This window comes from Monodon monoceros, unplaced genomic scaffold (assembly GCF_005190385.1).
Source record: "Monodon monoceros isolate NGI ecotype Baffin Bay Population unplaced genomic scaffold, NGI_Narwhal_1 Super_Scaffold_6, whole genome shotgun sequence".
NCBI classification, from domain to species: Eukaryota; Metazoa; Chordata; class Mammalia; order Artiodactyla; family Monodontidae; genus Monodon; species Monodon monoceros.
Genome location: NW_021703783.1, coordinates 39,503,493 through 39,527,483, shown reverse-complemented (window position 1 = coordinate 39,527,483; position 23,991 = coordinate 39,503,493). Strand labels below are relative to the sequence as shown.

At 39.9% G+C, this 23,991-nt stretch overlaps 1 protein-coding gene across 1 annotated transcript in view; it reads right to left on the bottom strand.

Moving 5' to 3' along the window:
• Window positions 1-23,991, bottom strand: part of SCN8A (sodium voltage-gated channel alpha subunit 8) — a 171,902-nt gene extending 147,911 nt beyond the window's left edge. Inside the window, exon 1 of the mRNA XM_029204589.1 lies at window positions 23,890-23,991. The gene's annotated coding sequence lies outside the window, so the exon portion shown is untranslated. The remainder of the gene's footprint in view (window positions 1-23,889) is intronic.

The window sequence follows — 23,991 nt, the reverse complement described above, 5'->3', positions numbered from 1 at the left end:
TGGTTTCTCCAAAGAAAAGAACCAGGGCTCCTGAAGAAAATGCTGATTCTAGAGCAAGGGCAGGGAAAATACAAGATGAGCCTGGAACATCTCCTAGTTCCAGAAAGTAAGGAAGTGCTCTAGTGGCAAAAGGAGGAGGGCATGTCAAAGGGATACAGAAGCCAGCCTGGAATAGTTCCCAGTAGCTAAAACTGGAACAATTTGAGCAATAAAATAAATAGCATGGTACTGTATTATAACCCAAAATATATGAGTTCATACGGATATAACTTAATGGCAATTAATAAACACACGGGTAAAAAGAGTAAGTCTTCCTTTACAGAAGAATTCGAAATAATATAAGCAGACAGTACCTCCTCCAGGAGGTGGAGCTTAATCCTCACCCCTCCTCCCCCAACTGTGGGCTGGACTTAGTGACATTTCCAAAGAATACAGCAGGGAAAGGGGAAAAGAGTCACTTTATGGTGGAGAAACCTGGCAAACACTACCTTAACCAAGTGATCAAGGTTAACATCACGGGTGATAAGTCATGTTAGCACCACATCCCCAGACGGGATGTGATGAGGAAGACACTTCATCTCTGAGGTATTCGTCCTCAAAACCCATAACTCTTGTCTAATCATGAGAAAGACTTCAGACAAACCCAAATTGAGGAACGGTCTACAAAACTCCTCACCAGTACTCTCAAAACTGCCAAAGTCATGGAAAACATGGGAAGTCTGAGAAACTGTCACAGACCAGAGGAGCCTAAGGAGAGAGACATGATGACTCAATGCAATGTGGTACACTGAACTGGATCCTGGAACAGAAAAAGAGCATTAGGGTAAAAACTGGTAAAATCCAAACAAAGCCTTGAATTTAACAGTAATGCACCGATGCTGGTTTCTTAGTTTTGACAAATATACCACGGTAACTTCAGATGTTAACATTAGGGGAAACTGAGTGAGGAATGCAGGGTATTTGCAAATTTTCTGTAAATCTAAAATTATTCCAAAATTGAAAGTTGACTTTTTAAACAATCTAATGCTGGTGTGGGGTCAAATTAGTGAGGGACAATTAACTAAATTTTTATTTGCAAGACATCTGTATGACAGAGGTATAGGATCACATCATTGGGCACATCTTTTTACAGAGAGCAAATGAAGTGCACCTGACACTATCTTATAAACTGAATCTACTGTAATGATACTTCTGTTGATGGAGAAAATGCATTTCCATGGCACATTCACAGTCAGGTGCTTCTTTACCAGAGGGAGAAATAATCCTCCCAGTATAGGACTACATGTTCTTTCTTTGACAAGAACTCCTCCCTTCTCTCCCACACCTCCAGATGAGATTAAGTAGGTTTCCCTGGCCATTTTTGCCTTTGTAGCAGAACTCTGGCCTCTCTTGAGACCCTCACCTTGTCTGGTCTGGACCCTGACCTGCCTATAAGAGGCCTAGGGCTGTGACTGAGACTCTGCCCCTTCCTTCTATTCAGTATTGCCTCTGACACACAACTAAAGAAAGCTGAACAATCCCAGTCTCTCCATGTCCAGATTAAATCATTCCCAGAAGCATCACTGTGTACATAAACTGAGAATAGCAATGTCTTAGCCTATAGCCAAATAACTACATAAGGTATTCGAACTGAGGAGTAATACCCTACTGTCACAATTTTGAGAGCTCACTGTCTAAAAGAGGTCATCATTACAATGCACTTTGTATTCCTAAATGAAAATCAGCACTAGTTAGGGTAATGATTTAAAATTCAAAGAATTCATCGGCTGCCTTCTCAGAAAGATGAATACTGACTCTGATCTCTAAATCCAACTTCAGTACATAACATTCAAAAGAGAGAGAGTTTCTAGACCCAAAGAGACACGGTAAGTTTATGATAAGGGCCACACTTGATTAACTTGCTTTATATGATAAGCAGAGAAGATCACAAAACTTTATGATGATAAAAATAAAAGATAAAGCCTTTAAACAATAAAAGTTTCTTTTTTTTTTGGCGGTACGCGGGCCTCTCACTGTTGTGGCCTCTCCCGTTGCGGAGCACAGACTCCGGACGCGCAGGCTCAGCGGCCATGGCTCACGGGCCCAGCCGCTCCGCGGCACGTGGGGTCTTCCCGGACCGGGGCCCGAACCCGCGTCCCCTGCATCAGCAGGCAGACTCCCAACCACTGCGCCACCAGGGAAGCCCCAATAAAAGTTTCTTGACAGTCTTTCCTCTACTGCATTACTCTGTAAAGCCACAATCTGAGGAAAGGCCAAGGATACACCGTGAACCATCCTCAGCATCTTCCAGTAAGCCCACTCCATTCAAGTCATTGTAAGAACCGTCACACTCTTCCTTCCCAGTTTGCCCCAGTGCTATCTGATCCTAGTCTCTTTTTTTGTTTTTTTTTTAAATTTGACTGACGTGGAACAGGGTTTTTTTGGTTTTTTTTTTTTTGCGGTACGCGGGCCTCTCACTGTTGTGGCCTCTCCCGTTGCGGAGCACAGGCTCCGGACGCGCAGGCTCAGCGGCCATGGCTCACGGGCCCAGCCGCTCCGCGGCACGTGGGATCCTCCCGGACCGGGGCACGAACCCGTGTCCCCTGCATCGGCAGGCGGACTCTCAACCACTGCGCCACCAGGGAAGCCCTTACAGTATTTTTTTCACAGCTTGTTGGCATGTCTCTTAGTAGAGTAAGAAGGGAGAAGAAAGAAGGAAAATGCCAATTAATACATTTTCCTTTTCTTCCATATCATGTTGGTAAAAGACTAGGCAGAACTAGAGTTAGATGTTAACCAGAGTTAGAAAAAAACTTAAGATTATATGAAGGTTTCTATTACCTATTCTAATTTTACTCTCCTTACCAAGGCTTAAAAAATTGATGGATTATTTGCAGTTGTATGAAATAAGGTATCAATATGCTATTAACAATCTGGTAAATTTAAATGGACACACATACTTTCTAGTCCAGCAATGTCACTCCCAGGTATTTATTCTATAGATATTGCCCCACATATGTTAAATATGTATACAAGGGTATTCAATATAACTTTCCTGTAATAACAAAGGACTGAAATTGATGGAATAAATATTTATTTGCTGACTAAATCATCACTTATTGGTGGAATAAAGCCCATCAATAAGGGACTTATTAAATGAATCATAGTGCATTCATTCAATGGCATTCTCTGCAGCTGCTAAGAAGAATGAAGCGTTCGGTAGCCACTGCTATGGAAAGGTCTCCAGGACATACTAAGTGAGAAAGCAAGGCATACAGCAGTATGTACAGTACACTGCTGTTTTTGTTATTATATGCACACTTATTCCCATTTTATATTTGGTATTGTGGGGAATATCTCTGTAAGGATACACAAGCAATTGGTACATGGGTGCCTCCAGGGGAAGGAACTGGGTAGCTAGGGGATAAGTAAGTGAGGGAGACATACCTCTCTCACTTTGTTCCCTTTATATCTTTCAAATTTTGTACCGAGTACAAATATAATCTATTTTTTTAAAACTTTTAATTTAAAAATTAAAAAGGAGGAAGAGAGAGCATCCTGCACTGAAAACACTGGAGCCCTTCCTTGAGGTGTCTTCTCCACTAGGGACCCTAAGGCCTGTCAGTCCAGTCATTTGATCTTTCAGGATTGACAACCTGCCTTGAAGCCAACACCTTTCTTGCCGCTGCCAACCTTGGTCCTCTCTTAAAATGTGTCTAATAAATAATCAAAGTTTCTGGTTCCTGTTAAGATGGAGTAAGTTCACTCTACCCTGTCTCTCCCAGTGAACTCAGCTAAAATCCATGGATAGACAGAGATGCTCCATGCATTATCTGATGACTGAAAAGTAACTGACAGCAGGTGGATTGGAAAAACAAACCAAAGCTCAAAATATCATGAAACCAACAGAGCTTCCCTTTTTTCTTCTTCTGGTATCTCTTGGCCTGGACTCAAAGGCAGCCCAAACCCAGAACTGTGCACCAGGTACAGACAGAAAAAGCTCCAAGAGAAGACCTCCATTTTTGGCCCAAGAAGCAAGAAAGGGAGGCCCTAAGGTCAAAGGGAGTGGAGGAAATCCCCTGATTTTCTCTGTTTGTTTCTCTTTTGTCCTCCCGTGCCCTACCTCCAAGGCAATTAGGCAGCAGTGGCAATGACAACACCAGCCAGAAAGGAAAACCTTTTCTCTGACCTGAGGAACTGTGATCCCAAGAGCATAGAGGGAACCTCCACTGCTTTGTTTTCTCTCCCTAGCCTCTTGCCATTTGGTTCCCAAGGAAAAGGTAGTTACAGGGCGTTCAAGGCAGAGCAGAGAAATTCAAGTCTCAGCTTTCTAGCAAGAGGAGCAGGAAGGAGAATCCTTTGGATCTAGAAAGTTTGGGAGAACAACAGGAAGAAAAGGGAGTTCAGTGAAGCTGTGTGTGAACTCCAGGAATCATCTCCAAGCTGTACATGAAAGTATCTGACCCTAAACAGCATACTGAAGGTTTTGACAACTGATATATGAGGTATACCGGCTCAGGTCTGAGTCTAGCCACTGGCTGGTATGTACGTGGAACAGACACAAATAGCACTGCAAACAGAACTTTGAAAACTGAACAGATACTGAACCCCAGCCCAAAGAAGGCAGGTAGGTACTTGTGGCCTGAACCTAACTGGATTGACTACCTGCTCACATAAACAAACAAACAAAGACATTCTCTACAGGATTTAAACAAGACCCAAAGTCTCATAATATAATATTCAAAACGTCCAGGATACAAATCCAAACTGATATACAGTTGACCCTTAAACAACATGGGTTTGAACTGCATGGATCCACTTACATGCAGATTTTTTTCAATAAATGCATACTACAATACTACACAATCTCCAGCTGGTTGAACCCGCAGATATGGAACTTCAGATATGGAGGGCCGTTGATAAAGTTATATGTGGATTTTCGACCGCATGGGTGTTGGTGTCCATAATCCCCACACTGTTTAAGGGTCAACCTGTAAAATGAGACTTGAAAATCTCAATATCTCACAAGGGAAAAGACAATCAACAGACACCAACCGCAAGATACTGGAATTAACAGACTTTAAAGCAGCTATTATAATCATGCTGCAAGAAATAAAGGCAAATGCTCTTGAAGTAAATGCAAAAATAGACAGTCGCAACAAAGAAATAGATGAAGAAAAAGAAGTCGGAGGAGAAGGAGAAGAAGAAGAACCAAATGAAAAAAATCTAAACCAGAAAATACAATAACAGAAATTTAAAACTTCACTAGATGGGATCTATAGTATAACTGAGATGACAGAAGAGTCACTGAACTTGAAGATGGATCAACAAAAATTACCCAAGCTGAACAAACAAGAAAAAAGACTGGAAGACAAAAATGAACAGAGCCTCAAGGACCCACTGGACCTATTTAGATTTAGACCTAAATCTAAAATATCAATAATTATGTTAAATGTAAATGGTCTAAACACATCAATTAGAAGAAAGATTATGAGGATGGATTTAAAAAAAAAGACACACTGTATGTCATCTACCAGAAACCCACTAAATACAATGATATATATAGGTTAAAAATGAAAGGATGCTGAATGTAATATGGCAGCCTGGATTGGATTATAGAACAGAAAAAAAACATTCGTAGAAAAACTGGTGAAATCCATATAAAATTCTGTAGCTTACTTAACAGTGTACAAATGTTAATTTCTTAGTTTTGATGAATGTACTATGGTTATGTAATATGTTAACATTAGGGGGAGCTAGGTAAAGTGCATATGGGAACTCTGTACTATTTTTGCAAGTCACTTATAAATCTGAAATTATTTCAAAAAAAATTTTTAAGTAAAAGGAGGGGTAAGTATATACCATGAGAACATGAATTATCAGATCTATATTAACTATATATTAACAGGCTATATTAATATCAGATAAAGTAGACTTTAAAACAAGGAAAATTACCAGGGATAAAAATTTATTTATCATCTTAAAATTTAAAAAATTATTTATTTAAAAATAAATTTTTAATTTAGTTATTATTAAATAATGATAAAAGGGTCAATTCACTAAAAGTTATAACAATCCTAAATGTGTGTGCACCTAAGAAAGGAACCTCAAAATATATGTAGCAAAAATTGATAGAACTAAGGGAAGAAATGGACAAATCTACAATTATAGTTAGAGATTTCAGTCTTCCTTTCTTACTAACCAATAAAACAAGTAAACAGAAAATAATCAAGGATATCAAAACATGTTGTACATGTTAAATATATATAATTCCTATGTGTCAATAATATCTCAATACATTTGAAAAAATAAAGAGATAGGACATAATGTTACAATTAAATAATAAATCACATGTCAATTTTTTTTAAAAGGAGAAGGAAAAAAATCAAGGATACAGGGGAGTGAGGGGAGGAAAGAAAGAAGTAAGGGAAATAAAGAGGTACAAACTTCCAGTTGCAAAATAAATGAGTCACGGGTATGAAATGTACAGTGTGGGGAATACAGTCAATAGCTATGTAATATCTTTGTATGGTGACTTATCATGATGATCATTTTGAAATGTATAGAAATATCACAACACTATGTTGTGTAAAAGGAACTAACATAGTGTTGTAGGTCAAGTATACTTTAAAAACAAAAACAAACAAACATAGAAAAAGAGATCAGATTTGTGGTTACCAGAGGCAGGGGGTGGGAGGAGGGGGAACTGGATGAAGGCAGTCAAAAGGTAGAAACTTCCAGTTATAAGATACATAAGTACTTGGGATGTAATGTACAAAATGATAAACATAATTAACCCTGCTGTATATTACATATAAAAGTTGTTAAGAAAGTAAATCCTAAGAGTTCTCATCATAAGAAAAAAGTTTTCTATTTCTTTAATTTTATGTCTATATGAGATGATGGATGTCCACTAAACTTATTGTGATAATCATTTCATGATGTATGTAAGTCAAATTTTTATGCTGTACACCTTAAACTTATGCAGTGCTTCACGTCAGTTATATCTCAATAAAACTGGGAGGAAAAAATCAAGAATACAGAGGAACTGAACAACCAATTGCATATAATTAACATTTATAGAACATTCCACCTAACAACAGTAGGATATACATTCTATTCAAGTGCACAGGAGATATTCACCAGGATAGACCACATCTTGGTTCATAAAACAAACCTTAGCAAATTTAAACATATTGAAACCATACAAAGTATGTTCTCTGACCATAATGGAATTAAACGAGAAATCAATAAAATAAAGACTCTGGAAAATCTCCCAATACTCCAAACACTTGAAACAACACACTTCTAGATAATCCATTGGTCAAAGAAGAATTTTCAAGGGAAATAAAAGTCTGACATATCAAAATTTGTAAAATGCAAACACAGCAGTGCTTACAGGGGAATTTATAGTATTAAAAATAAAAGCTTATATTAGGAAGGAAGAAAGGTCTCAAATGATCTAAAAAAGATAGTTTTACACCTTAAAAAAAATAGAAAAGAAAAAGAAGAGTAAATTAACTCAAAGCAAGCAGAAGGAAGAAAATAAATAAGAGAGCAGAAATCAATTATATTGAAAACAGAAAAAAAAAGAGAAAAATCAATAAAATCAAAAACAGGTTCCTTAAAAAGGTGAATAAAATTTCTAAGCCTCTAGCCAAAGGAAAAAGAAGAACGAATACACAAATTATCAATATTTGGAATGAAAGAAAGGATATCACTATAGACCCACAGACATTAAAAGGATAATAAGGGAATACTATGAACAAATCCATGTACATAAAGTTGACAACTTAGATGAATGGGCCAATTCCTTCAAAGCCACAAAGTTCCAAAACTCACCCCAAAAGAAGCAGACAACCTGAATTGGCCTGTATCTATTAAAGAAATTTAATTCGTAGTTAAAAACTCTCACACAAAGAAAACTCTAGGCACAGTTCACTGGAGAATTCTACCAAATATCTTTAAAAAGGAATCTACAATTTCTCTTCCCCCAAATACTAAAGGGAGTACTTTTTAACCTATTTTATAAGACCAGCATTATCCTGATACCAAAACTAGATAAAGACAAGAAAAAAACAAAACTACAGACTAACAACTTCATGAACACAGATGCAAAACTCCTCAACAAATACTAGCAAATCAAATCCAACAATACAGAAGAATAACACATCACAACCAAGTGGTGTTTATCCCAAGAATGCAAGGGTAGGTCAATATTTGAAAATCAATCAGTGTAATTCATTATATTAACAGATAAAATAATTTAAAAACCACATAATCATATCAACTGATACAGAAAAAGCATTTGACAAAATTGAACGTCCATTCCTGAAAAAACTCTCAACAAACTGGGAATAGAAGGGAATTTACTCAACCTGAGAAAGAGTATCTACAAAAACTAACAGCTACCATCATACTTAATGATGAGACTAAATGCTTTTTCCCTAAGATCAGGAAGAAGTCACAAGTATCCACTCTCACCACTTTCGTGCAATATCTTACTAGAAGTCTGTAATAAGGGTGGAGAAGAGAGGGAAATAAAAAGCATATAGATAAGAAAGGAAGATATAAAACTGTTCCTTTTTACAGAAGACATAATTGTCTATATAGAAAATCCAAAATAATTTATAATAAAGCTCCTAGAATTAATGAGTTTAACAAGGTTGTAAGAGACAAGTTCAACACACAAAAATCCATCATATTTCTATATACAAGGAATGAATTAGAAAATGAAATGTAATTTTAAAAAGTTACAATAGCTTAAAAAATACTTAGGTATAAATCTAACAAAATATATGCAAATCTATATGCTGAAAACTATAAAATGTTGATGAGAGAAATCAAATACGACCTAAATAAGTGAAGACATTTATCATATTCATTGATTGGAAGACATGATACAGTTATCAACTCTCAAATTGATCTACTGATTTAATGCAGTTCCAAGCAAAATGCCAGCAGGAGTTTTTGCAGACACAGACAAGCTATGAAATTTAATGGAAAGATGAAACAACTATAATAGCCAAAACGATTTTGAAAAAAGAAGAATAAAGTTGGAAGACTCACACTATATAATTTTGAATCTCACTGTAAAGTTACAGTAATCAGAACAGTATGGCATTGGTGACAGGACAGATACATATATCAATGGAAGAGAACAGAGAACCTAGAAGAAGGACCAAAAAAATGTAGCCAATTGAGTTTTGACAAGAGTGCAAAGTCAATTCAATGGAAAAAGAATAGCCTTTTTTTTTTTTTTTTTTTTTGCGGTACGCAGGCCTCTCACTGTTGTGGCCTCTCCCATTGCGCAGCACAGGCTCCAGACGCACAGGCTCAGCGGCCATGGCTCACGGGCCCAGCCGCTCCATGGCATGTGGGGTCTTCCCGGACCGGGGCACGAACCCGTGGCCCCTGCATCGGCAGGCAGACTCTCCACCACTGCGCCACCAGGGAAGCCCAAGAATAGTCTTTTAATAGCAATGTGCTGGAACAATTACACATCTATCTGCAAAATAAATACATAAAAATGAACCTTGACCTAAATTTCATACATTATACAAAAATTAACTCAAATGGATCACAAATCTAAATGTAAAATGCAAACTATAAAACTTTTAGAGGAAAACAGAGAACATATTTCTGACCTTGGATTAGACAAAGAATTCTTATTTATAACATCAGAAACATGATCCAGGGCCTCCCTGGTGGTGCAGTGGTTGAGAGTCCGCCTGTCGATGCAGGGGACACAGGTTCGTGCCCCGGTCCAGGAAGATCCCACATGCCGCGGAGCGGCTGGGCCCGTGAGCCATGGCCGCTGGGCCTGCGCGTCCGGAGCCTGTGCTCCGCAGCGGGAGAGGCCACAACAGTGAGAGCCCGCATACCGCAAAAACAAACAAACAAAAAAAAAACCATGATCCATAAAAGAAAGAAATTGATAAATTAGACTTAGTCAAAATTTTAAAGTTAGCTCTACAAAAGACATGGTAAAGAGAAGAAAAAGAAAACTTACACACTAGGAGAAAACATGTCCAAGTAATTAACTTGAATTATATCCAGGATATACGTTTTTTAAAAAAAACTCTCAAAACTCACAGTAAGAAAACAAATAATCCAATTTAAAAAATGGGCAAAAGATTTGAACAGACACTTGACGAAAGATATATGGATGGCAATAAGCATGTGAAAAAATGCTCAAGATCATTACTATTAGGGAAAAGCAAATTAAAACCACAATGAGATACCACTACATACCTATTAAAATAGCTAAAATTAAAAATCTGAATGCTCAATGTCACTAATCATCAAAGGAATGCGAAATCAAAACTATAGTGAGAAATCACAGCTGTCAGACAGCTATTATCAAAAAAATCCCAAAAGATAACAAGTGTTACCAAGGATGTGGAAAAACTGGAGCTCCCTGCACACTGTTGGTGGGAATGCAAAATATTGCAACTGCTATGGAAGACAGTATGGAGATTCCTCAAAAAATTAAAAACAGAACTACCATACTATCCAGCAATCCCACTTTTGAGTATTTATCCAAAAGAATTAAAATCAGGATCTTGAAGAAATATTAGCTCTATCATGTTCATTGCAGCACCATTCAACTGTAGCCAAGATAGGGAGACAACCTAGATGTCCATCAACAGATAACATCCAAAGAAAATGTGGCATATACATACAATGGAATACTATTCAGCCTTTTTTAAAAAGAAGGAAATTCTGACATATGCTATAACACGGATGAACCTTGAGGACATTATGCTAAGTGTAACAAGCCAGTCACAGAAAGAGAAATGCTGCATAATTACACTTATATGGAGTATATAAAATCATCAAATTCACAGAATCCAAGTAGAATGATGTTTGCCAGGGGCTGGGGGAAGAGGGAAATAGGGAGTTGCCAATGGGCAGAAAGTTTCAGTTAAGCAAGATGAATAAGCTCTAGAGATTCACTGTAAAGCACTGTACCTATAGTCAACAATAACGTATTGTACACTTAAAAATTTGTTAAGAGGATAGATCGCATGTTAAGTGTTCTTACCACAATAAAACTAAAAAACAAACAAAAATCTGACAATACCAAGTGCAAATGAGGATATTAACAACTGAACTCTCATACACTGCTGGTGGAAATGCAAAATGGTATAACCACTCTGAAAAATAGTTTGGTAGTTTCCTATAAAGGTAAACATATACTTACTTTATTACTCAGCAATCACCCTTAGGGATATCTTTGAATACTGTAAATTTAGATTCACACCAAAACCTACACATTTACAGCAGCAGTATTCATAATCACTTGAAATTGGACACATCTCAAATATCCTTCAACAAATGGATGGATAAACAAACTGTTACATAACCACACAATGGAATACCACTCAGCAGTAAAAAAAAAGAACAAACTATTGATAAAGACTACAACATAGATAAGTCTCCAAGGTATCATGCTGAGTGAAAGAAGCCAGTCTCAAAAGGTTATACTCTGTAGTATGATTCCATTTACATGATATTCTAAAAAAAGCAAAACCACAGGAATGGAGAGCCAATTGGGGGTTGCCAGAGATCACAGGTTACAGAGAGTCTGACTACAAAGGGGCAGCAGAGGGGGGCTTTTTGAGGTGATGGAACTATTGTATATCCTGATCATAGTGCTGGTTACATGAATCTATATATGTGTTAAAACTCATAGAACTATATTCCAAATTTTTTTCAACTGTACTGCTTGTAAATTTTTAAAATAATAATTAAAAATAACCAAAGCTGTTAAAAATGTTAAAAAGGAAAAAATATATTTGTCATACATAAGTTAGAACTTCAAAAGGTTTTCAAATATTAGTAATATTGAACTTATTCTTCTGGAGGAAATAGTACTCTACTCGGTTATAGTACCCTAATAGGAATAAATTTCCAAATAGGAAGAAGGACACTGTTTGTCCCAGGGGCACTGTGTCTTGGCCCAAGGCCACAACTAGACTTCAAGGGTTATGATGCCTCAATTTCCACCAGAAGAATATCTGATACTCTCTTGCCCAAAATACAGACTAGCAGCCACACTTCGAACTCTACAGATCCACTAGATTTTTATAATACCCTCAAAAGTCAGCATTCGGTTCTCACAAATAAGAGTTCTTACTAGGTTCTGTGATTAAACCATGGAAGGAAAAAACAACTGGCAAAGCCCTGACAACTCAACGTCTATAAACAGAAGCAGTGCCTGTAAGAAGCTGATGGCTCTGGAATCCTGGCTAGAAAAGTTGTACTGTTTTCTGGATGATTTTTTTTCCTTGAGATTTTGCAATAGATTGCACTGAGTGATAAATGCATTGCTCTTAAAAAAAAACCCTTTCTCTGAGCACTAGCCTGGGCAAAGGCAGGGCTGCAGAGCAGAGCCCAAGCAGGGCATAGAAGTCACACACCCCCGTGTGCTCGGCCTCACCCCTGGGAACCTGGGCAGCCTGCTGAGGAGAGGGAAGTGAAAGATGCGCACCTCCTACAACCTGAAAGGGACAATACAGGCCAGAGACTTACTAATGGTCAGGAAGGAGCGTGTGGCTAGGAACAAAGCACATCAGCCCCCAAGGGTCAAGCTGCACACAAGCTTATTAAAATTAAAGATGGAAGACGCTCGGATCTAATTAATAACAAGTCTTTGATATCCACTCATCACACAAAATGGACTTATTTTCTTTGAACTATATAGCTTTTGAGCAATTTCTAATGCAAAGAATCTACACTAAGGTCCCAAAATAAAAGAAGTTTCTACCCCTTTAGCCCTTATGGCTGAAGTTTTCTTGTATGAGTCAGAAAAGAAAACAGCCTTGTGAGGTAAGTGAAATACTCATAGGATCATTCTACTTTGTTTCCCCACTACATTTAATCACTCAATAAATATATCTGCGCCTTTCTTTGGTTTTCTACCACCCCTCTTTTCTAGAGACAAGAAAGAAGAAATATTACTAATGAAGGAAAGTGAAAAAATAAAAACCTATACACCTACTGAAATATTACTTGCACTAGAACATCTAGGTTAATAAAACAGATTGCCATCTTTCAGTTTAGTGGTCTTTATGGACTTTCCTCACCCCAAACTATTTTAAGAATGGCTTCCCAAGAGTCTGTTGTTTAACTATTCTTCATCACTGTTACTTTGAGCATTCATACTAGGAAGCAGGTGCAAACTTACAGTGTGACCGCACAGAGAACCTCCTGATGGGATTACTGTAAGGACGCTTTATATCCCTAAACAGAGTCTAAATTTACTAACATCTTGTACATGAATTCTGCCTGCTCTACTGGTTCCACATAAACCATGGAGACTTCTGCGAACAATCTGAGTGCAAACTATAGCAAATGTTAATGGAATTTGCCGAAACTCAGTAACTTTGGTGGTGAGAAGGAAAATTAAATGGAAAGATTTACTGAATTAAATTGCTTTTCTCCAGGCGCATTCTATTATTTTGCATGTATATGTTCTGATGTTCCAATCACCCTTTATTTTTTCTTTCTTCTTTTTTTTAAATTAATTTATTTTATTTATTTATTTTTGGCTGCCCTGGGTCTTCGTTGCTGCGCGTGGGCTTTCTCTAGTTGCAGCGGGCGGGGCCTACTCTTCGTTGCAGTGCTCAGGCTTCTCACTGCAGTGGCTTCTCTTGTCGCAGAGCACGGGCTCTAGGCATGCGGGCTTCAGTACTTGTAGCACAAGGGCTCAGTAATTGGGGCTCGCGGGCTCTAGAGCGCAGGCTCAGTAGCTGTGGCACACGGGCTTAGTTGCTCCGCGGCATGTGGGATCTCCCCGGACCAGGGCTCGAACCTGTGTCCCCTGCGTTGGCAGGCAGATTCTTAACCACTGCGCCACCAGGGAAGCCCACCCTTTAGTTTTTCTTATTCAAAGATCTTTACTGACTGCAAAAGACTAGACTAGAACCCAAGCTCCCTGAGCTCACCCTTTGCTCTAAATTATCACAGTATACTGAAATTACACATTAGGATCCACTCTCTACTCTCTTGTACCCCCGCTACACCAAGGAAGTTTATGCAAGTCTGACATTTTGTATTGACAGCCCAAGGTCAATACCTGAAATAACAAGCAACATCACCAGCTGATAAGGCCTAACGCTTTCCCTCTGCTTTCACCTATTAGAATTCTCTCAGTTGCTACCTTTAATTCAACCTGCAATTTCAAATACTTACTATGGCTTCCACGAAACACACAGAATATAAGCAAATGATCAAAGAAAGAAAGTCACCGAGTTTCAGTAAGGACAAAACAGTCATACACCTATGGAAAGGTGCATAATTCTTGTTTCTTTATACACTAAACCGAAGGTCAGTTGAGAGTATCAAGGAAAAAGACAGCGAGCTAAGTGTCTATAAATGGACAGAATGAAAGACCACAAAATAAGAAAAGGACAGAGACCCACAAAGATTAAGTAATATTTATCAGTGAGAGAACACACAGAATAAAAAGAAGTTGGAAGATTTAGGTTTTCCTTAAAGAAAGCATGAGAAGCTGATGGGGGAAAACGCTCTGCAGAGAAAGGATTAAAAATCAGAAATTAAGGTAGCTTGCTAACCAAGATGCTCTGGACTACACTGCCAATGTGTATTACAGAACTTACTTCCTCAGATTTTCTAAACAGAAGAGTCTCTGTCGCTGAACTTTAAAACAGCAAAACAATCTTTAACTCCTCCTCCCTTTTCCACGAGTAAAGTTATTCACCAATTCCTATTGGGCCTTCCCCGAAACAATTTCTTACATTATAAAAATGCGACTTAAACGCACACATCCGTGTGACACACATATACAAAATGGTATTTATATTCTTTCTTTTCCATCTTCATCACTACTATCCGAGTCCAAGCCTTTGTCTCCACACAGCTAGGCCAAATCAAACAGTCAATTAACTGGATGTCCATTCCTTGTTCTGTTCCATCCTGTTATATACACACTGCTGCCCAATTCTCCTAAAATATTAAAGCACGGCTTTGACGATGTGTCATTTTGCACCCCCTAAAAAATCTTCTATGTTCTCCATTGTCTCCAAGGATAAATGCAACCTAAAAAAAATTCTTAGTGTTTGGCTAACTTTACTGTATCTTTGCAGGCTTATCTGCCACTGGGGAATTCTGCCCCAGCCCAACTGACTTGTTCTTAGCAAAATTTCTAATTTGAATATAATTCTAATTATACTCTATATTCAAATCCCCAAATTTATGACACAGAATGGAAGAGATACCTTCAACAGTGCCTTCTGAGAAAATGTTTTCATATTAAATGACTTAAAATCCTTAAAAAAATAAAAAGAGGAAATAAAAAAAAAACACTTAAGAATGTCACTAAAGTTTTTGCTAACGGGAATTAATTGATCTAAGATGACCTAGAATGAGAGTTAAATCCCCAAACTATTTTTAACAGTCTTCCTCAAAAGACAATGGACATAATTGTGGGAGAGGGCAGGGGAGAGAAAATGTGTGCAGGCATATATATGTAGAAAGGATACAAGAGAAACTGGTAACAGTAGTTGCCTTTATGGAGGGCACACTGAGTGAAGGTGACAGTATAAAAGACTTAACTTTGAACTCTCTGATTTTTTAACCCTTTGCCTCTGTAACTATTCAAAAAAAAATGTAAAAGATATATTTTATGTATAGAATACAGAGATACCTTCCACAGTGCCTTTTGAGAAAATGTTTTTTATATTAAATGACTTAAAATCCTTTTTTTAAAAAAAAGAGGAAAATTTGAAAAAACATTTAAGAATGGTACTAAATTTTTTGCTACAAAGCAAGAAAATTTCTCCAGCTTTTCCAAAGCAGACATCAGATAAAGTAAGCAATTTGCAGCAAAGTTCTAGCAGAGAAAGGGATAAAATAACATTTAAAACACAAAACATCTTCCTAAGGTTCTGTGCCCTATCCGGAAAATCGGGACAACTCTAGTTCAGGAAGAAGAACAAAGACATGTATCCAAAGGAGTTTGCAGAGGAGAGAGAACTCTTTCTCTTAAAACATGAGCAGGGGCTTCCCTGGTGGCACAGTGGTTGAGAGTCCGCCTGCCGATGCAGGGGACGCAGGTTCGTGCCCCGGTCCGGGAAGATCCTAGATGCCGCGGAGCGGCTGGGCCCGTGAGCCATGGCCACTGAGCCTGTGCGTCCGGAGCCTGTGCTCCGCAACGGGAGAGGCCACAACAGTGAGAGGTCCGCGTACCGCAAAAAAAAAACAAAACAAAAAACCATGAGCAGTTCCTCCAAGCTCACATCCAAATTCCCTTGTCCATTTTCACTGCAGTCATTCTTTCACCTTTCCTCATTCTCCACTCTGATGATTCCTCACACTCTCAATGCTTTCTTCCCTATCACAATATAAATCTGTTTAAAATGCTTTATTTTGTTCAAGGTATCTTTCCTAGAAATAAGACATTCCGCGTTTTTAGTCTTCACCAAAATCTTAGGAAATCCAATTAAGAATTCTGTAGCAAATGAGATTTCTGGCTATTCTGACCGCCGAGAAAGCTCTACCAGTCTCATTCGCAACCTGCTCAATTTTTCTCTGCAATTTAATAATAACGCATCAATTTGTTTTCATTTAAAAGCATTGTATTCAGCTTCTTGCTAAGACAGAAAGTCACTAGTGAATGTGAAGAAAAGCCTGCTGCATCATCCTTAATTGAAGAAGAATTCCTTGTGAAACAAGAAACTAACCATGTAATAAATTAAGCCCTATTTATTTACAGGGCTGTCACTCAGTAAAATGAGGGAAAAATGCTATTTCACACTGGCTTCCAGGGAAGCTTTTGGAGGCTCAGCTTTCAACTGTCTGTACTTTAAAATAAGGAGAGAATAAGAATAGACTAAAAATGAGTTGCCTTCCCATTGATCTCTTCCTTTCTCAATCATTATCTAAAAATTTAAAGTAACATTTTAATTTTGACTTTTTCTCCCTTTCCAAGTTCACTCTGATGGAAATGCTAACGATCAGTTAAATGCTCAAGATGCAGAAAACGAGAGGAAAATAAGTGACATGTATAATTCATAGCCTAGATAATCCATCCCTGGATAAATAAGCGTTCGCTATATTTCTCTAATGTTCTTATTCCCTAGGAACTCAAAAGATTTCACATCATAAAAATCGCACTAATCAACTGAACATGAAAGGAGCCTGTTAATGTGTCTTTTGAGGGATTTCAGTGCTTTCCATTTCCAGATCCTGGGACAAGCCCAGTGAACACAGGAGGACTCTCGCTACCACCAATAGTGAATATAAAAGCATTCCAAACCTCTCCAGACAACATTTTAGTTATCCTAACCCAATCGACTCCTTCCAGGATCAAGAGAGCTTCAGTCCCAAACTAAGAGCACATCTTAGACCCTCAGGGTCCTAGCTTTGCTTCTGCTCCACTCTCCTCAGTATGACACATCTCCATATACCTAAGGGAAACTGTAACTATTATCTACCTTCACCTTTGCTCTTTTAGATCTAAAGCCTCCCAGAACTTTTTCTGCTTCAACTAGCATAACCCTCCCACCACCAAGCACCAATTCTTCTCTGAGTCCTACACCAATTTCAGCCTTGCATAAGCAAAAAAGTCCAGGTGATAGTGGCCATAATTCCTCTGTGGTCCTGGTTATAACTTACACAGCAACGTGGGAGCATTTATGAGTAGCCAAATGTGTATTTATGTGCAAGAGAAATGACGAATGACAAGTAGACACCAAGACATGATGACCTTTAAAAAAGTAGCCAGGATAGCTGCAGAAACAAAACGACCACGTTACTTCAATGCCTCCTATTTTCATCCATATTTTATTTATTGATACATTTTCTGTTCATTTTCCCTCTCCTTCCTGCTTCCAAAATGCTCTCCTTCAAAGGTACTCTTGCCCTCCCTCTGCCTATCCCAGAATCTTTCATTATGCCCACTCAGTAAGATATGTTTAGATACCTAGGATAATGATAAGTTCTTAAAGCCAAAATCGTTCACAATACTTGGCTATATGAACATCAGAATATAACACCATTTAATGGAAGAAAAATCTTTAAGCATGAGTCAACCAACCTGGGTTCCTGTCTCCACTCCATCACTTAATGGTCCCATAGCCCTAGACAACTCATTCAAGCTCTGGGATCCTCAGTTTCCTCAGCTATAAAATGCGTAGAATAATATTTATCTTACCTAACTCAAACAATCAACTGATAGAAGGATTTTTAAAGTTTTTATAAACAGATAAACATAGAGTAATAATTACCAAAAGTAGATGGTCAGCCATGAGACCTAAATGTATGAGACTCATTCAAATAAAGCAATTAAAAGACTATATAATGGACTTCCCTGATGGCGCAGTGGTTGGGAGTCCGCCTGCCGATGCAGGGGACGCGGGTTCGTGCCCCGGTCCGGGAAGATCCTACATGCCGCGGAGCGGCTGGGCCCGTGAGCCATGGCCACTGAGCCTGCGCATCCGGAGCCCGTGCTCCGCAACGGGAGAGGCCACAACTGTGAGAGGCCCGCGTATCGCAAAAAAAAAAAAAAAAGACTATATAATGGGAAAACCTAGAAGGGTGCTGAAGACAAAAGCAACTCCAAACCCGTATAATCACTTACTACAATTAACACATTCAGCTCAAGTAAGGATAAAGGGACACCTCAGCCTTTGGGCCCATTCCACCTTCAGATCCCAAACTATAGCTAAAAACAGCCCGGTTGCCTGCCAACCGACTAATGTCAGAGCATTCCTATTTGGTAAAGAGTCCTATTCTAGAATAGTTTGGGAATGAATGCAGAAAGAGTTACTTTGGTAACTGCATTTGCACTGTGTTGGTGGAGGTCAGCGCTGCAATTACACAGTAAAACTCTCCTCCTTTTATATTAGCAATGTCCACCCAAGTCAGCACACCTGCAGATTCTATTCTCTCTGCCAGACTGAAGATAAAGCAACCGTCTGCTTTTCAGACTACTGAAATTTAATACAGTACATATATACCCTATCAAATACACATATAAATACACACTAAGCTGCTAAATCCCTAGAGGAAAAGGAGCTAAAATATACTGAGCTCTATGTGTCAGGAAACAGAGATTTCATTTAATCCCCACAAACACCTTGCAATGTAGGTATTATTATTCCTATTTTTATAGACGAGAACACTGAAGCTCAGACAGATTAAATGACTTACCCAAGGTGACAAAGCTAGTAAGTAGCAGAATCAAGACTTAAACTTAGTTTTGCCTACCTCCAAAGCCTACACTGTTCCTGACTTTTTCTTCTCAGCAGTGTAACTAAGGCAACCTTCTTGGGTCTTCATTTCACCTTAATTCCTGATATGTACTTAAACGCGGGTCCTGGTTTTGTATCTATAACTTCACGGAGGGACAGAGAAAAATTTTCCAGAAGATTTCTTCTTTGTCTTTTATTTACATACATTTACTTCATATTCCTGCACACATTATTTTTTTTTAGGTTAAATCACTTCCAGTCAGCATTTCAGCAATTAATATATGTGAAGGGTGAAAGCTCTGTTTCCTTCTTTTAACACTTTAATAGCCATAGGTTTTGAGCAGGGTATAATTTTCTAAGCTGAGTCTTGCCATTTAAAGAGTGTTAGTGCTTACTGCAATGCTTCACACACAGTAGGTGCAGAGGGAGAATATTTGCAAAGTTTTCTTTATTCTTCTAGTTAACTTGCTATATTTAAATCAAAAGACTTTACAGGAGTCCAATTCTAAGAATGAATTAGAATTCACATTAAAGAAATTTCGTGGAAATTTTTTTTACATAATTCAGAAAATAAAGGTAAACTGAGATATAATGATCTAGCTGTCAAGCCTCTCAATGACTAACTAGTGGACTGTGAACTTAAGAGTTTAAAAGGCTTGGTTTTAAAATACTTATTTTTTGTTCTTCTGAATAACTTTTGCAAGTGCTTCTTGCCCTCTCTACAGAAAAAAAAAAAAGACTGAAATAACCATAAACACAGACAACTGTTTTGCTAAGGATGACTTTTTTCCTGTCTTTTATATATTAAAATATTTCTGCAATAAGTATACTTTTTTTGTTTTTTTTGCAGTACGCGGGCCTCTCACTGCTGTGGCCTCTCCCGTTGCGGAGCACAGGCTCCGGACGCGCAGGCTCAGCAGCCATGGCTCACGGGCCAGGCCGCTCCGCGGCACGTGGGATCCTCCCGGACCGGGGCACGAACCTGCGTCCGTACTCTCAACCACAGCGCCACCAGGGAAGCCTTACATTATTTTTATAATTATGGAAACTGATCTGACTCTGAATAAACTGTATTTTTTAACACTTTCTATACAGTGTGGGGTTTTTTTTGTTTGTTTTTTAACATCTTTATTGGAGTATAATTACTTTACAATGGTGTGTTCGTTTCTGCTGTATAACCAAGTGAATCAGCTATACATATACATATATCCCCATATCTCCTCTCTCTTGCGTCTCCCTCCCACCCTCCCTATCCCACCCCTCTAGGTGGTCACAAAGCACCGAGCTGATCTCCCTGTGCTTTGCGGCTGCTTCCCACTAGCTATCTGTTTTACATTTGGTAGTATATATAGGTCCATGCCACTCTCTCACTTCGTCCCAGCTTACCCCTCCCCCTCCTCGTGTCCTCAAGTCCATTCTCTATGTCTGCGTTACAGCGTGGTTTTATTTTCCTTCTCAGATATAATCTGTAGGAATTAAGTATTCATTAATTCATGCATGTGCCTCCAGAACAACTTGTTACATAATATCAGCACATTAAAGATAATTACCTTTCTTTCCATTCAAGAATGCTTTTCTTGCTTTAGGTGGATATGTCTCTATCTTTGTATTCTTTTCAAGCAGGTGCAGGTTTCTTGTGTAATCTCTATAGAACACTGAATGTCAATCTTTTCTTGGTAAGAAGCACAAGAATGACATTTGCCCCTGACATAGCCCCAATTTATATGTCTTTTAACTTTATGTATGTTACCTTTTCAATGACATAAAAGTACTTCAATCACAGTGGAACCCAAAAGGAACGAGCTGCTTTATGTGAGATCTCCCATAAGGGGATCCCTGTGCTAGGTGAGAGATTCATACAAGCTGAATTTTATGGCTCCCTTCACTATTTTAGGATTTTAAAATACTTTTTTAACAAATTACTTTAGTGAAACAATGAATCACATACTGGCCTCTGCTGTGTTGAGTCCTTTTCCCAGCTCACTGTTCAAATCAACCCAAAGAAGATGCCCTCCTGATCCAGCTTAATTTAGCAAGCTATCTGATTACTTCTTGAGGAGACCAAATTCCCATAACATTAATAGTTTCTTGCTACTTGAAATTATCAAAATGTGCTGAAATAATGCAGTCAGCAAAATGTCACTGTATGACTTACATATGGATCTGCTGCAGCCTGTAAAAACACTGTCTCCATGAGGGACAGCCAAAATGAAGAGTTATGTGGGAGTAATAAAATATGGTAACTAGGCCTGCAACTTCAAGTATAAACCCAGCTGCGCATGCACACGCGCGCGCACACACACACATCTACAGGAAAGCCTGCTGATAATAAAAGCAAGAAAAACCCAAAGCACGTCCAGCACGAGTGCACTCTATGGCAGGACTGTCAGGGAACTGTCCTTTCAGCACCACGGCAAGAAACCCTGGAGCAAACCTCAACACCGGCAACCAAAGCTGGGCAAGTCGGGCCCTGCGAAAAATTTGTTAAAGCCCCTACAAAGAAAGCAAAATCAACTGTATGATTGTTTGTTTGTAAGTATGCTATATTCCATTTCATAATCCTTTATTAATTTAAAATAAAATCCTTCAAATATTTTGATAAAAGTTGACAAGACCCCAAATGAAAACTGAAGCCTCTCCAACTGAACCCAAGAAACCAGTAACTGACCAGCACTGTCAAGAACTGTGTTGTAGTACCCACCACCAGCCCTACTAAGAAACAACATATTTACACATACCCTGAATCAGATGTCCATAGAACACAGAACACACTTGGAGCCCTCTCCAGGAAGAGCCTCAATTTCTAGGACAGACAATGTTTGCTGAGTACCAAGCCATCACTACTACCCGCTTCCAAGCAATCAAATTCTCTTTCAGGGAGAACTGAAGCCTTGTGGATCATGAGCTCCAAAGAAAAAATGCTGCAGTATTTCAAGAACCAGGTTACAGTTAACATGTTACAAAGCTTTCAGCATTTTAAGTCTGATTCCCCTGAGATTTCTACCAGGATGGTGGTACCAGGTGGTAATGTTACCCAGCCATTTGCATTACACATCAAAAAAAAAAAAAAACCAGTTTTTTTTTTTGAGGAAAGAAAAAGAAGTCCCCTAACCACCATTATCTTCTAATACACGTGGAGAAAAGAGAAGTACAGAAAGATTGTGAAACAGTGAAAACCTACCTACCACACCCGAAATCTCCCTTGGAAAGCTAAAACATCCCACAGCCCTAGCACACCACTACCTTTCTAAAGGCTCTCCAGGTTCAAACTCGAGAAAACGGTTATAAAAAGCACTCTCCCCCTTTGCCCCCAGAGCCCTCACCCACACTTCCTGCTTCCATCCCGGCTTCTCTGGTGCCCATTGTCCGTGCATTAAAAGCAATTTTCCCTGTTTGGTAGAGCTTGCTCCATGCTAATTATTTCTCCCTCCCCCTGAATTAGCCAGATGCAATGCAAAGTTTCTTCTACCCCTTCCCCTCCCCCAAAACAGATGCCATCCTTTTATTTTGAATACCGACGCTGAACCTTGGCATCTTGGAATCTCCGGATATAAAATGTATTCCCCCATGTTTCAAAAACTGCAGTGTAAGTGAGGAAGAGGGCACAGGGTGGGGTAGTTGGAAGGAAGGCATGGATTGTAGAATCATATTTATCAGGCTGTAAAATTATTCCCACTTCATCCCACCTCGAAACTGGGGCCCTTGAAGGGGTCTGAAAGCCGTGGCTAAGCCCCCCCCCCGAAAGTTAGCTGCCAAGTCTCCACCGGTGGTTGCTGCCGGCAAGGAGGGGATGGAGCTGAGCTCTCAGGAAAAATGCAGAGGCTTTGCGGTCCCCCAAGTACCAAGTGAGAACTAGAGAGGAGGGGTCCAAGCCTGTGGAGCTGGGAAGTCCTGCAAGCCCAAAGCTAGCAGAAGCCCAGGGTGCTGCTGCCGGTGGTAAGGTGGGGGAGGGAAGCAGAGAGGAGGAGAGGAGCAAGCTCTGCATCGGGTGGCGTAGGGGTGGGGGCGGGGGAAGGGGATGTTCTGAAAGTGATGTACTCCCTAATGCAGGAATCCTAGCCTGCCAAGGAAGGTCCCGGGGGCCCCCAACAACCCCCGAGTACCCTGTCGGGAGGGGGACGGATGCATCCGAGTAAAGGACAGGGGAGTCCTGGCTGCCCTAAGAACCCACGAGCCCCAGGCTTCTGCAGTCGGTAACAATCTGAAGCCGGATGGGGGAGAAGGATGCAGTAAGACATGGGGGAGGGGGTAGAGCTAAGGAGCAGCCTAGAAGATCCGGACGGCGCTGCCCTTCCAGTGCAACCGGGCGAGAGGCCCCGACTCTGCCCCGGCTCTGAGAGATGGGGAGGAGAGGGTGCTGCCCTACGGAAGGGGCGCCGAGGGCACGCCAGTGTCCCCCAGTGCAGCCAAGAGCGGAGGAGAGAGAGGGTGTATGGGGGTGGGGGCCGGTGGTCCTCAGTTCTCCTCAGGGATCCCCAGTAAACACGGTAGAAGGAAGCAAGACTTCCAAACACCTGTCCAAAACAGGCAGGGCACAAACCCCGCTCCACTGCCCCTGGAGCCCCGCCGCGCACTCTGCGGCAAAGCCCCTGACTGGAGGTGGGCGAGCCCCGCTCCAGGGTCCCGAGGCGAGAAGGGGAAGCCGGCGGGCGAGGAGCGGCGCCGGGGCGGGGGCTATGGGGCTACTTACGGCAGCGGCGGCAAGGGAGGCAGCGGCGGCCCTAACGCGGGGCCCGGGAGGCGCTGCCGGACTGCGGAGGTGCGGAGGATGCTGCGGGCGGGACTGCGGTCG